Genomic DNA, 13,620 nt, shown 5'->3' on the forward strand with positions numbered 1-13,620 from the left:
AGTGATTAACATTGAAGGGCAGCACTTTTTTTTTCCTTTAATACAAGATTGCAATGTGTGATTTTTTCTGGCATGTATAAAATTAAATTAATTGCACTCACTTTTCTTCATTCAAATATTAAGAAAGACTCTTTCACAGTCGCAGAGAATGATTCTCGGTGGGGTGCGTGCTGGCCACCTGGAGAAGGTGCTGGAGGGAGGAGGTGGGTGGAGCCATCACTCTAGGTGTGTGGTGGAGGAGGAAGGAGGCTACGCTGTGAATGCTGGGCCTTGCTCTCCTCCTCCCTCAGGTGACATCACTGGTTGCTAGACGCCAGGCGGCGATAGCAACCAGTGCACCACTCACTCACTGCTGTGTACTGCGGGCGGCTGCTATAGGCCAGCAACGCGGCGGCGTGACTAGTACAACAGAAGCTTTCAACTCTGCCACTGCTGCTGGCCTGCTGGACTGACTCTGGAGTGGAGGAACAAACTGTGGCTGGAGAGGGAGTGTGAGTAATAATAATTTCAGTCACAATGTGTGCAGTGCCATCTTAAGAGCCTTATAGGCCCCCGGGCAATGCAGTGCACTGGGGCCCTGCCTACACAATCACCCACGAGAATAAAAATGCAAATTATCGATAAGGCGATATTTATTGGTACCGCCAACAAAATCAGTGTTTAAACATTAACACAATGAGAGAGAGAGAGAAGCACACAGAGGATGTACATGGCAGATATAGGATGGCACACAGAGGATGTACATGGCAGGTATAGGATGGCAGAGACAGCGGATGTACATGACAGGTATCTGATGGCACACAGAGGATGCACATGGCAGGTATAGGATGGCACACAGAGGATGCACATGACAGGTATAGGATGGCATACCGAGGATGTACATAACAGATATAGGATGGCACAGTGAAATGACTTACAGGACAGGTACAGGAAGGCACATGGTACAGAATGTACATGTGAGGTATAGGATGGCACACAAGAGGATGTACATGACAGGTATAGGATGGCACACAGAGGATGTACAGGACAGATGCAGGATATCACACAGAGGATGTACATGGCAGGTATGGGATGGCATAGACAGAGGATGTACATGGCAAGTATAGGATGGCACACAGAGGATGTACATGGCAGGTAAAGGATGGCACAGACAAAGGATGTACATGGCAGGTATAGGATGGCACAGACAGAGGATGTACACGGCAAGTATAGGATGGCACACAGAGGATGGTACACAGAGGATGTACATGACAGGTAAAGGATGGCACAGACAGAGGATGTACATGGCAGGTATAGGATGTCACAGAAAGAGGATGTACATGGCAAGTATAGGATGGCACACATAGGATGACACACAGAGGATGTACATGGCAGGTAAAGCATGGCACAGACAGAGGATGTACATGGCAGGTATAGGATGGCTCAGACAGATGAAGTGCATGGCAACTATAGGATGGCACACAGAGGATGGCACACAGAGGGTGTACATGACAAGCATATGATTGCACACAGAGGACGACACACAGAGAATGTACATGGTACACAGAGGGTGGCACACAGAGGGTGGCACACAGAGAGTGGCGCACAGAGGCTGTACATGGCACACAGAGGATGACACACAGAGGATGTACATGGCACACAGAGGGTGGCACACAGAGGATGTACATGGCACACAGAGGATGACACACAGAGGATGTACGTGGCACACAGAGGATGTACATGGCACACAGAGGATGGCACACAGAGGGTGGCACACAGATGATGGCACACAGAGGATGTACATGGTACACAGAGGATGTACATGGCACACAGAGGATGACACACAGAGGATGTACATGGCACACAGAGGGTGGCACACAGAGGATGTACATGGCACACAGAGGATGACACACAGAGGATGTACGTGGCACACAGAGGATGTACATGGCACACAGAGGATGGCACACAGATGGTGGCACACAGAGGATGGCACACAGAGGATGTCACACAGAGAATGTACATGGCACACAGAGGATGACACACAGAGGATGTACATGGCACACAGAGGATGTACATGGCACACAGAGGGTGGCACACAAAGGGTGACACACAGAGGATGTACATGGCACACAGAGGATGGCACACAGAGGATGTACATGGTACACAGAGGATGGCACACAGAGGGTGGCACACAGAGGATGTACATGGCACACAGAGGATGGCACACATAGGATGTACATGGCACACAGAGGATGTACATGGCACACAGAGGATGGCACACACACAGAGGATGGCACACAGATGATGTATATGGCAGGAAAAGGATGGCACAGACAGTCGATGGAGAGAGAGAGAGAGAGAGAGAGAAAAAAAATCAAGCAGCCTGCAGCAGTATGATTACCTTCTACCAGCCGCACAGCACATGAAGGGAGGAGGTGGGTGGAGCCATTCTTCTAGGCGCGGAGGAGAGGAGGACGAGCCGATGAGGAGGATCCTCCTCCACTGTGCATGATGGGTCCTCCTCACAACGTCACTGGTTGCTAGATGCCAGTCGGCTGGCCTTCCTAGCAACCAGTGCAGCGGAGACTCAGAGCCACACCAAAGCAGCCGGGGGGGCAAGTCATTGCAAGTCATATGTCGCAAGTCAAAGTCAAGTCGCAAGTCATTAGTGTCAAGGTAAAGTCAAGTCGAGTCATTTATTGAATTCTGTCAAGCAAGTCGCAAGTCCTCAAACAGGTGACTCGAGTCTGACTCGAGTCAAGTCATGTGAGCAGAGATGACCCACCTCTGAGTAGAGATGACCACATTTTTTTTGTGAATCAGAACTCACAATTCAGATAGCCTGTACTGAGATTATGTTTCCTGTAAGCAGTATTTTCCTTTGCTGGATCACTAGTAAAGTGGCACAAACAACAACATGCAAGTTCATTTCCTGCAATTAAACACAGTTGTTTGAGGCACAGTGTGCCTAAAACAGTAAATTCACTATCCAATGATACACAGGCTTCCTCTCTCCCTAATGATTTCTGCTCATGCAATGGGGATCAGGCATTTAGAACCACAGAGGTGCTTGTCAAACACTCTCTGTTTATCAATTGATTAATGCTACCAGATTAGTTAAATAATCATCCATCAGAGTGAATACTGGGCTGCACACCACAAACTTTCTTGCAGAAGGGATACATTGTAAACTTATCTCAACATTTTAAATGAAAGAGTCCCATGAAAATTACCTACAGATGATCATTAGAGTGTAAGCTCTCAAGTAAGGCCTTTTGGACTCTCTTATATTGAATTTTATTGTAACTGTACTGTCTCCATTTACTTGTAAAGCACTGCGGTGGTCTAAGGCAGTGGTCCTCAACTCCGGTCCTCAGGGCCCACTAACAGGCCAGATTTTAAGTATTACCTTGGGAAGATGCAGACTAGAGTAATGCAATCACTGAGCAGCAAATTATATCACCTGGGATGTATTTCAGTTGTCTTGCAAACCTGGCCTGTTAGTGGGCCCTGAGGACCAGTGTTGGGGACCAGGGGTCTAAGGTATTCAAAAACCATATTCCTGCACTCACAATGGTTAACCAGGAGGTACACAGTGTAAGGAGTCTCTCCTAGCACCAGTGGTCTTGCTGCCCCCCTAGGACAATGTGTATCCTTATAGACTAAAAGACAACAACAGAAGAAAAGGGCACATCAACCCAGCACATTACCTCAGTAAAATTGATTTGAAAACATAAAAACAACAATAAATATACTCACAAACACATGTTGTGTAAACGCATCTAATAGCAAATGAGACCAAGTGCCTTCAGGTCTACTGTGGTCAATTGATACCAAGAAGGACCAGGCAGCAACTGTAATGGCTGATGAGATATTTTAAGGGGGAACCCTCTTCCTCAGAGCAAGGGTAGTGAATTGGGGGTTTCAAGGGTCAGCCCTGAAAATGCATCAGAATCAGCCATTACAGACACTGCCTAAAAAGTATGTCTGACAATGTCTTTAACACCCCTCTGTGACAAACACGGTCAGACCACAGTCATCTTCATCAACTTGTCACAAATGACTGCCCAAAAGTACACTCAGGCTGTCACTGATACGCAACAATGACATTCTCAGCACCAATATATCATAGTTACTATTATAGGTGACTCCAACAGTTCCAAAGAAGGGAAGGGGGGATGTGCTCCAATAGTGTATCCAAAAAAGGAATAGCATAAAGGGTTTTATGCCCTCCACCTCAAACGGTGTAAAGAAAAGTGGGGTGCTTCTTCACCTTGTGCCCCTATAGGTGTACTAATCTCTCACCTCCGAGTATCTTATTATACGCCTTTTAAGCTCAGACCCGGGATCCTCTCCACTCCTTGCCTGTCTGCAAATGGATAATGGTCCCTTGGATAGATCGATTCATATAATATGCCCAATGGTCAGCGACCCTCGGAAATAAAGTGCTTACAATAGTGCAATATTGCCAAACAAATCAATTTTATTGCCAAAGATTAAAAAGACTTACATTTGTCTTTAAGAAAGAGCGCCTTGTGTGTACAAACACTAAGAATCGCGGTCCTCACTTCCGCGTCCGTACGTCACTTCCGGTAGCGGCCCTACGCGTTACGCCACTTCCACTCACGTGGCTTCTTCAGGGATCCCCTGAGGGGCCTGATAAAGGGAGGCAAAAGTTGGGGTGAGCTGAATCCCCAAATAGGGGAGAGACGAGGTGCACCAGTTAAAGGGGAAATTGGCTTTAACAGTCTCATAAGTAGGGGCGGGAACTGTTACGTTTAGTACTGAGGATTTAGCTAAGTTAACCCGCAGACCAGAGGCTAGAGAGAACTTACGGAGAAGGTCCAGGACATTGGGGATGGTGGTGATCGGAGAGGACAAGAAGAGTAAAAGATCATCAGCGAAAAGGGCGCATTTATGTTCAGTCGGGCCGCAATGAACCCCTCGGATGTCAGGATTGCATCGAATTGCTATAGCCAAAGATTCAATTGCCACTGCAAATATAAGGGGTGATAGCGGGCATCCCTGTCTAGTCCCCTGTTTAATAGGGAAGGGGTCGGAATAATGGCCTGCCATTCGGATTTGGGCATTTGGTGAGGAGTAAAGTGCTCGGAGAATATTCAGGAATTTAGGACCAAAGTCCCACTTCTTGAGGACCTCAAAGAGATAGGGCCACGTGACCGAGTCGAAGGCTTTATGTAAGTAAATTGACATAATCAAAGCTTCCTGTGGGGGGTTGCCATCCCATCTGGAATTCAGTAGTGAAATAATGTCTATTGCTTGCCTGATTTGATCAGGGCCCTGTCTCCCCGGGATAAACCCCGATTGGTCCTTGTGTATGTAAAGGTTAATAAATCGGGAAATCCTGTTCGAGAGAACTTTGGTGAGACTTTTCAGGTCAACATTAATGAGAGAAATGGGCCTATAGTTTTGAACGTCGCTGTGATCCTTGCCCGGTTTAGGTATGACCGTTATATATGCAGAATTTAGGGTTCTCTCGATCGAATCCCCCGATTGGAGTGCGTTATAAAATGTTGTTAGGTGGGGGACGAGTGTATTAGCAAAGATCTGGTAATAGATTGATGAGAAATCATCAGGCCCAGGAGCTGAGCCCTTTTTCAGGTGTTTAATCACTCCCAGAACTTCCAATTCCGAGATCGGGTCATCTAAGAGGTCTTTATGTTCTTTCTGCAGGCAGGGGAGGGGTAAGTCGTTAAGGAACGCCGCTGGGGAGTTAGACGGGGAGATGGGAGCGTTATCATAATGTTTAGAATAGAATGAGTGAAACGTTTGAAGCACCTTTTGAGGGTGTTGAGAAAGGGAGCCTTGATCCGTCCTAAGTTTAGGAACCGCCATCGTTCTAATCTTAGGAGACAATTTGGAAGCTAACCTAGGCCCTTGTCCGAAGACTCGTAAAATTTAGCTCTGGACCACCGTAATTGTTTTTCCGCCACTGTTGACAGTGCAAGGTTCAATTGGACCCTGTCCCCCTCCAGTTGAGTTTTGGAAACTGGTGTGGGGTTTTTCTTGTGAGCCTTGCTTAAGGCAAGGAACTCTGTTTCTAATTTGGCAAGGTCTGCCTGCCTTTGGCATTTAAGTTCGGATAAGAATTGGATAATTTTCCCCCTGATGACCGCTTTATGAGCGGCCCAGAGAGTTCCCGGGAAATATAGTCTGTAGCGTTGGTGTTGAAATACTCCTCTAATTCCTTTGTGAATATGGTGCAATGAACAGGGTTGCTAAGTATGGCTTCGTTCAGTCGCCATTTGAATTCCTTGCTCGGGGCAGAAGCACGGGCGATCATTAAAACCACCATAGCGTGGTCTGACACGGGGGAGTCCCTGGTATAAGATTTGACCGCCCTCGGGATCATGTTAGAGGAAATGAATATGTGGTCTATTCTGGAAAAGATCTGGTGTGGAACGGAGAAGTTTGTATAGTCCCTCGCTGTCGGGTTCATCTCCCTCCAGATGTCCACTAGCCCCTCCGTACAGAGCATCCGAGCTATACGGGTGCTCTGCCTGGAGGGCCGGCATAGTTGTGCTCGTCCTGGGCGGGATTTATCTAAACTCTGGTCAAGGGCAACATTGGAGTCACCCCCCATGATTATAGTGCCTGTTGCGTGTGGCACAAATTGCTGCAGTTGGAGGTGTTTTTTTTATTTTATTTAAAAAAGTTTTTTTTTTTTTTTAATCAAACAGGCATCAAAGCATAAAATCAGGTTATAACTTGGATGGAATAGAAAACAAGCAGAAGCCAACAATAGCATTTTCAGTCAGGTTACATACACATAAGCCAACGATGAAACATAGGCATAAAGCATATCATGCATTATTGAAAAGATTTCAAGGTGCGAGGGCTAATGGGAGTAGGGAAGAGAGGGAAGCAACTGTATTGAAGTCTGACCCCATTTTCCGCATCTGTAACCAAAACATTTGCAAATATAGGGTGAATGGAGAAAATCCTGCCACTATCCATCCCTCTCCCAAGGGAACTTGAAGTGCGATAATCTCACGACCAGGCTGAGGCCTCCGAGCACCTAAAAGGTTGCGAAACATTCGGAGACACCCTCCTGGGTCCAGCTGAGGGGGGTCCCAGACCGAAACCTGGGCACCCCACCATTCTGCAGTAGTGACTGGTGTGACCTTCAAGGTCCTCCCCTGGGTATATACCATGCGCATGCAGATGGGAGGGGGTAGTAGTGGTGGGCCAACCCAACTATGGAGCCGCCAACAAGTGGCTAAGGCATCACAGAAAGAAGACACAGCAAGAGGGGGAAAAGAAGAAGGGGAAGTTGAAACAGAACTAGTTTAGGAGGTGAGGTAGTAGAAGGAAATAGTCACCGGGGGGAGTCCAGGAGTGAGCAGGGGAAGATAAAAACCAAAACCTTGCTACAGCGTAACCTTAAAATGTTGAGCCCATGGCTCCCAAACACTCTCAAATTTGTGTACACGATCTTTCAGGATCGCAACCATCTTTTCCTGTGCCATAATACAGGAGATTTTCTTACATTTCTATAGTCCCTCGCTGTCGGGTTCATCTCCCTCCAGATGTCCACTAGCCCCTCCATACAGAGCAATCCGAGCTATACGGGTGCTCTGCCTGGAGTGCCGGCATAGTTGTGCTCGTCCCGGGCGGGATTTATCTAAACTCTGGTCAAGGGCAACATTGGAGTCACCCCCCATGATTATCGTGCCTGTTGCATGTGGCAAAACATTAGTGACTAAGTCGCGGAAAAACCTTTCCTGGTGCTGGTTTGGGGCATAATAGGAGAGAAGGGAGTAGGTGCAGCCATCTATATCCCCAATGAGCAGCAGGAATCGCCCCTCCGGGTCTGCAAACTGTCGGATAAGTGTGAATGGAACCTGTTTGGTGAAAAATATGCCCACCTCCCGAGTTTTGTTAGGGGCATTGGCTAAGTAGAACTGTGGGAACTTGGTGTGGACAAACAAGGGTTTGTAGGCCTCTGGGAAGTGAGTTTATTGTGTCATGATAATGTCTAAGTGGTGTGAATGGTAAAGGTTAAATAGCTTACGTCTCTTGAGTGGAGAATTCATACCCTGGACGTTGTGAGAGGTGATTCCTCAGCTTCGCATGGGGTTCATCAGAGAGAGCCATCATGACTTAGATGGGTGGAGAGCTGGAGTGGAAGAGGCCGTCAGGTCCCCCCAGGCTGGCATAGATCCCTTAAGATCCCACAGTAGATCAAGGGGTCCCCCGGTGACTGTAGAAACGATAGGGAACATAAAAGGAGAAGGAAAAAACAAGGGGGAGGGAGCAGAGAGGGGGAAAGAGCAGAGCAGTGCACCATGACGAGACAGACAAACAAACATGAAACAAACATCCCACACCCAAAAAGGAGAGGGGAGGCCCAGTCCTCCTCCCTCCTCAATCCCAAGTGAACGTGCCCGAAGGCAGGTCAATTGCCCTGATCCACAAAGGGAAACACCCAAGTAGATGAGGGCAAGGGGGCAGCAGAAAACTGACTCCGGCCATACGCCCAAGGCAGATCAAAAGGCAGCCAAAGACTGAAGAAACCAAAAACAGTCAAAACGGGTACCATCAGTAAATTATCCAAAAATAGCAAAACAAAAGAAAAGAAAAAGGCGAAACTCAACAAATTTGCCTATCTAACCCAGAAAAGCTATAAGTAGCCACATGTGGGGGGGGGGGGGGGTTGGGGGGGAGTCCATTGAACTCACGGAAGGGTCAGGGTTAACGGGGACCATTAGGGGCCACCCATGGGGGTGCCCAAAACCTTCGGGGTAAGTGTGAGAGTCTCTAAGGGGGAAGAGACACCATAAAAAATATGAGAACAGAGCAGAAGTGTCCCCTAGGGGTCATCAAGGGGGCCTAGCGTCTTTGGACCGCTTGGAATGCTGCTTCTGCCAGGATTGCGAGAGAGGGCTCTGTGGGGAAGGCCTCTTAGTGGATCCAGATCCCTTCAGCGTCGAAGAGGCTGTTGGGTCTTGTGTGATCAGTCCAAGATGGAGTAGAAGATGTTCACCCTCAGGAAGGGAAAAGAAGCCGTGGGTCCATTGTTGATAGATGAAACTGAGGCGAAATGGAAAGGCAAACCAGTACTTGATAGCTTTTTGTTGAAGAACCTGAAGAAATGGTTTGAGAGCCCGACGTTTCTTTATAGTGGTGGGTGACAGGTCAGCAAAGATTTGCACTGAGAGCCCTTGGATGCACAGGTTTTCTGCGTATCTGGCTTCCATCATAATGGCTTCCTTCACTTTATAGAAGTGCGGTTTGACTATAATGTCCCATGGGGAGCCATCCGGGAATGGGGACCTCAGGGCCCTATGCGCCCTATCCAGTTCAAGGAGATGTGGGGGAATGTCAGGAATCATGTCCGTGATAAAGGAAGAAACCGCAGCCTCGACATCCTTGACACTTTCAGGGAGCCCCCTGATCCTGAAGTTGTACCGCCTGGATCTGTTTTCCAGGTTGTAAATTTTGGAAAGGGCTGTGTCTAGCTGATCATGGAGTTCTTGGAGTCTGGCAGAGTTTTGGTTGACTCGCCCCACAGTCTGGTCAGTTTTGGTTTCAATAACCTCAATCCTGGCCCCCAGGTTTTGCAGGTCTGCCTGAATAGCTGAGGTGATCTGCATGGCTGTTTGAGCCAGGCCAGTAGAGAGCATTTTGGAGAAAGTGGCCATGAGATAATGCATGTCAGGAGGGGTGCTGGGGGGGAGGTGTGGGGAACCCTGTGAGGTAGCCACCTTAATGGAGTAGGCCCCATCCGGGGACTGGAGTAGATCATCTAGTGTGCGCTCCAGGAGGGAGACTGTAGATGCAGGGGAGAGGATAGTGGGGCAGTGTGGGGGAGTCTCTGGGTTATTATATGCTGACCTCTGGGGTGTTCCTGGATCCGGGCCATCTTGGGACAGGCAGTGTGGTAGACTGCAGCCCCGAGTTGTAGTGAGAGGTCCCTGCGGGCCTGGGAGCCGGGCATAAGAGGGTCCAGGAGAGTCACCGGAGGTTCGGCAGTCCGTTGGGTCCAGTGTGTCAGCAGCGGAGTGTGGACAGTGGCTGGGCGGGCGGTGATGCGGCCGGTGTGAGACGGAGCTCCGGAGATAAGCTGCCATTCCGGAAGCATCCGCGCATGCGCCTCAGTTGGAGGTGTTTTGATGGTTTGGGTAGTTGAGAAAGTATGGTATCTTTATCGACAGGTCTTGTCATAATGCTTTAACTAATAATACCATGTGTGGAGGAGATAAGATTTTAGGGAATTTTGCAGATTAAGCAATGGCATGTCATATGCCAGCGAGGGATCTCAAAGGGTTAACTCGTGTGCTAGTGTCTCTACTAGTGGAAGGATTCTGAGTAAGCTTTTCTTAGTTCAAACTAAATATATAGATGGAATGAGTCACCAGTTATGTACATTACTTGTTTTGTGAGACATTTCAAGTTATCATCTTAAAACTTTACAGATTAGTGTTGTACATCTTAAGCTGTAGCTTTAAACGGAATCCTAGAGGAGTCCGGTGGATCCATTCCCTTAGGTAGATTGTATGACATTTCTATTTATGGGTACTGGTTGAAAAAGGGATGAGTTACTCCTACTAAAAATATGTGTGTATATCTGGGTGTAATATGGGTGAGGGGTACAGTACTTTACCAGTCCTTTTATTAGTATGGGGTGGTGGATCATGTGTAGAGGTAGAGTGCTCCTGTTCTTCCATCATCAAGCTGTGGAGAGAAGAAAGAGTCCGAGGAGGCTCAATCAGGGAGAAGGTGGTTGATCAATTTGGTGATTGTTCTCGGGGGTTATGTAGTGTTCCTCTGTCGCTCGGGCGTAGGAGGGTGATGAGAGGAGTATCCGGTACCTGTTAAGGATAAAAAGCAGGGAGAAAAAAATAGGGGGCGGAAGAGGAAAAGAGAAAAAGAGAAAAAAAAGTTTTTCTAGTGAGTTCCCGATGAGAGATTTCTTAGAGGCTTTACTGTTGTTTGGAGTCAGGGATTTCTATTCTTGGCATGGTCTTCTTTGCACCGGAGATGCAGTCGGACTTCCGTGACTGTACATCCTGGGGTGAGAGGAGCTCACGTTTCTGGGTGATGCGGATCTGGGACATCTAATATGGATCTCAACCCTTTCGGGGATCGTGTCCATTGAGGTTGCTCTGCGCAGAGTAGGAGCATGTGGACTTCTATACCAGTCTGGAAGATCAACATGAGGGATGTTTAGCAAGTTGCAGAATGATGTTAGGTCTTCAGGTAGGTTTGCTGTGCTGCCGTTTGCGGTTGCGGACAAGCAGAAAGGAAATTTCCAGCAGTAAGGGATTTCTCTGCTTCTAAGGATCTCTGGTAGAGGGTGAAGATCTCATCTGCGTTGTAGTGTCATGGGGGACAGGTATTGGTAGATCTTAATTTCAGTGCCGTGGAACAATAGTGTACGTCTATCTCTTGATCTTCTGAGAATGTCTTCTTTTAATCGATAGTTCACCAAACAGCAAACAATGTCTCTAGGTGGGTCTGTTTCTCTTGTTCTTGGTCTCAGAGCCCTGTGCAGTTGTTAAAACTCTATTGGTGTATCTAGGGGTTTGCCAAGTACATCGTTGAAAATTGCCGCGGTTGCGTTAGTAATTTGGTTGCGGTCGACCGATTCTGGCAGTCCTCTCACTCTCAGGTTGTGTCTTCGGCCTCTGTTGACCAAGTCTTCAAGTTGTCTCTGGAGATCTCTCAATTGCATAGTGTAGAGGTTGCTGTTCTCATTCAGTGATTGCAGTGATTCTTCATGGTATGCTGCTTTCTCTTCCACATCAGTTACCCTTGTCACGAACCGGCAGGACTGGTAGTGGATCCTCTGGACCAGAGAGACGATGGCGCGGGTTGTACTAGAGGACCGGTTCTAAGCAGTTACTGGTCTTCACCAGAGCCCGCCGCAAGGCGGGATGGATTTGCTGCGGCGGTAACTAACAGGTCGTGTCCCCTAGTAACAACTCGATCTCTCTGACAGCTGATATGGCGTGGTACACAGGGAGTAGGCAAGAGCGTAGTCGGACGTAGCAGAGGTCAGGGCAGGCGGCAGAGGTTCAAAGGCGAGATGTCGGTAGCAAGGATTCGGCAACAGGCAAAGCAAACAAACACAGAAGGGAACGCTTTCACAGAGGCACAAGGCACAAAGATCCGGCAGGAAGCTGTGTGAGGAGAAGGTATAAATGAGCAGTGCACAGGTGAAGCCTAATTAAGTCAGCACTGCCTTTCACAAACCTTAACCCTTAATAACCAGTCTGGGCCAGGTACCAATCACCTGTGCACTGGTCCTTTAGATCTAAGAGTCCCGGTGCGCTGTGAGCGCTTCGAGGCCAGCAGGGGGCCCGGAGCGCTGAGCGTAACAGTACCCCCCCCCTTTGGTCTCCCCCTCTTTTTGGAACCCAAGAACTTGCGGATGAGGCTGCGGTCCAGGATGTTCTCCTCCGGCTCCCAAGATCTCTCGCCAAATAGAAGAGAAGTCCTGAAGGAGGTCCTCTACAGCTGGTACAGAAGAGGGAGCAGAGGTCCGAGGCAGAGGTGGCAGAGGATGACGACCATAGACCACAAAAAATGGGGATTTATTGGAGGCAGAAGATTGCTTGAAATTGTAAGAAAACTCTGCCCAAGGGAGTAAATCCGACCAATCATCTTGATGGGAGGACACAAAATGGCGTAGATAATCTCCCAGAATCTGGTTCACCCGTTCCACTTGGCCATTGGACTGAGGGTGATACGAGGAAGAAAAGTCCAACTTGACTCCGAGCTGACCACAGAGAGCCCTCCAAAATCTGGAAACAAACTGCACCCCACGGTCCGAGACGATGTGTCTGGGAAGGCCGTGGAGGTGGAAGATGTGTAGAAAAAACTGTTTGGCCAACTGAGGCGCGAACGGGAGACCAGGCAGGGACACAAAGTGAGCCATCTTTGAAAATCGGTCCACCACGACCCAGATGACCGTCTTACCATGGGAGGAGGGAAGATCAGTGATAAAGTCCATGGCGATGTGCGACCAAGGGGTCTCAGGAACAGGAAGAGGCAGAAGAAGACCCGCAGGTTTCAGACGAGGAGTTTTGTCACGAGCGCAGATCACACAGGATTGGACGAATTCTGTGACGTCTCTCTCCAGAGTGGGCCACCAATATCTTTGGGAAATTAATTGAAGAGATTTTTTAATTCCAGGATGACCGGCAAAAAGGGAAGCGTGGCCCCACTTGAGAATCTGTAACCGCTGACGAGGAGGAACGTAGGTCTTGCCGGGAGGAAGAAGACGCAGGTCCACAGGAGCAACCAAGATGAGACATTCTGGAGGGATAATGTGTTGAGGAGTGGGTATGTCACCCACCACATCTGAAGAGCGAGAAAGGGCATCCGCCCTGATGTTCTTAGCAGCTGGGCAGAAATGAATCTGGAAATTGAAGCGGGCGAAGAAGATGGACCAACGGGCTTGGCGGGGATTTAGTCTTTGAGCTGACTGGAGGTAGGCTAGGTTCTTGTGGTCCGTAAAGATGATCACAGGGTGAGGAGCACCCTCGAGAAGATGTCTCCATTCCTCCAAGGCTAATTTAATTGCCAGCAGTTCTCTGTCCCCAATAGAGTAATTCTTCTCGGCGGAGGAAAAGGTTTTAGAGAAGAAGCCACAAGTTATGGTCTTGCCTCTGG

Source organism: Pelophylax lessonae (genome assembly GCF_965119305.1).
Source record: "Pelophylax lessonae genome assembly, chromosome: 7".
Taxonomy (NCBI): domain Eukaryota; kingdom Metazoa; phylum Chordata; class Amphibia; order Anura; family Ranidae; genus Pelophylax; species Pelophylax lessonae.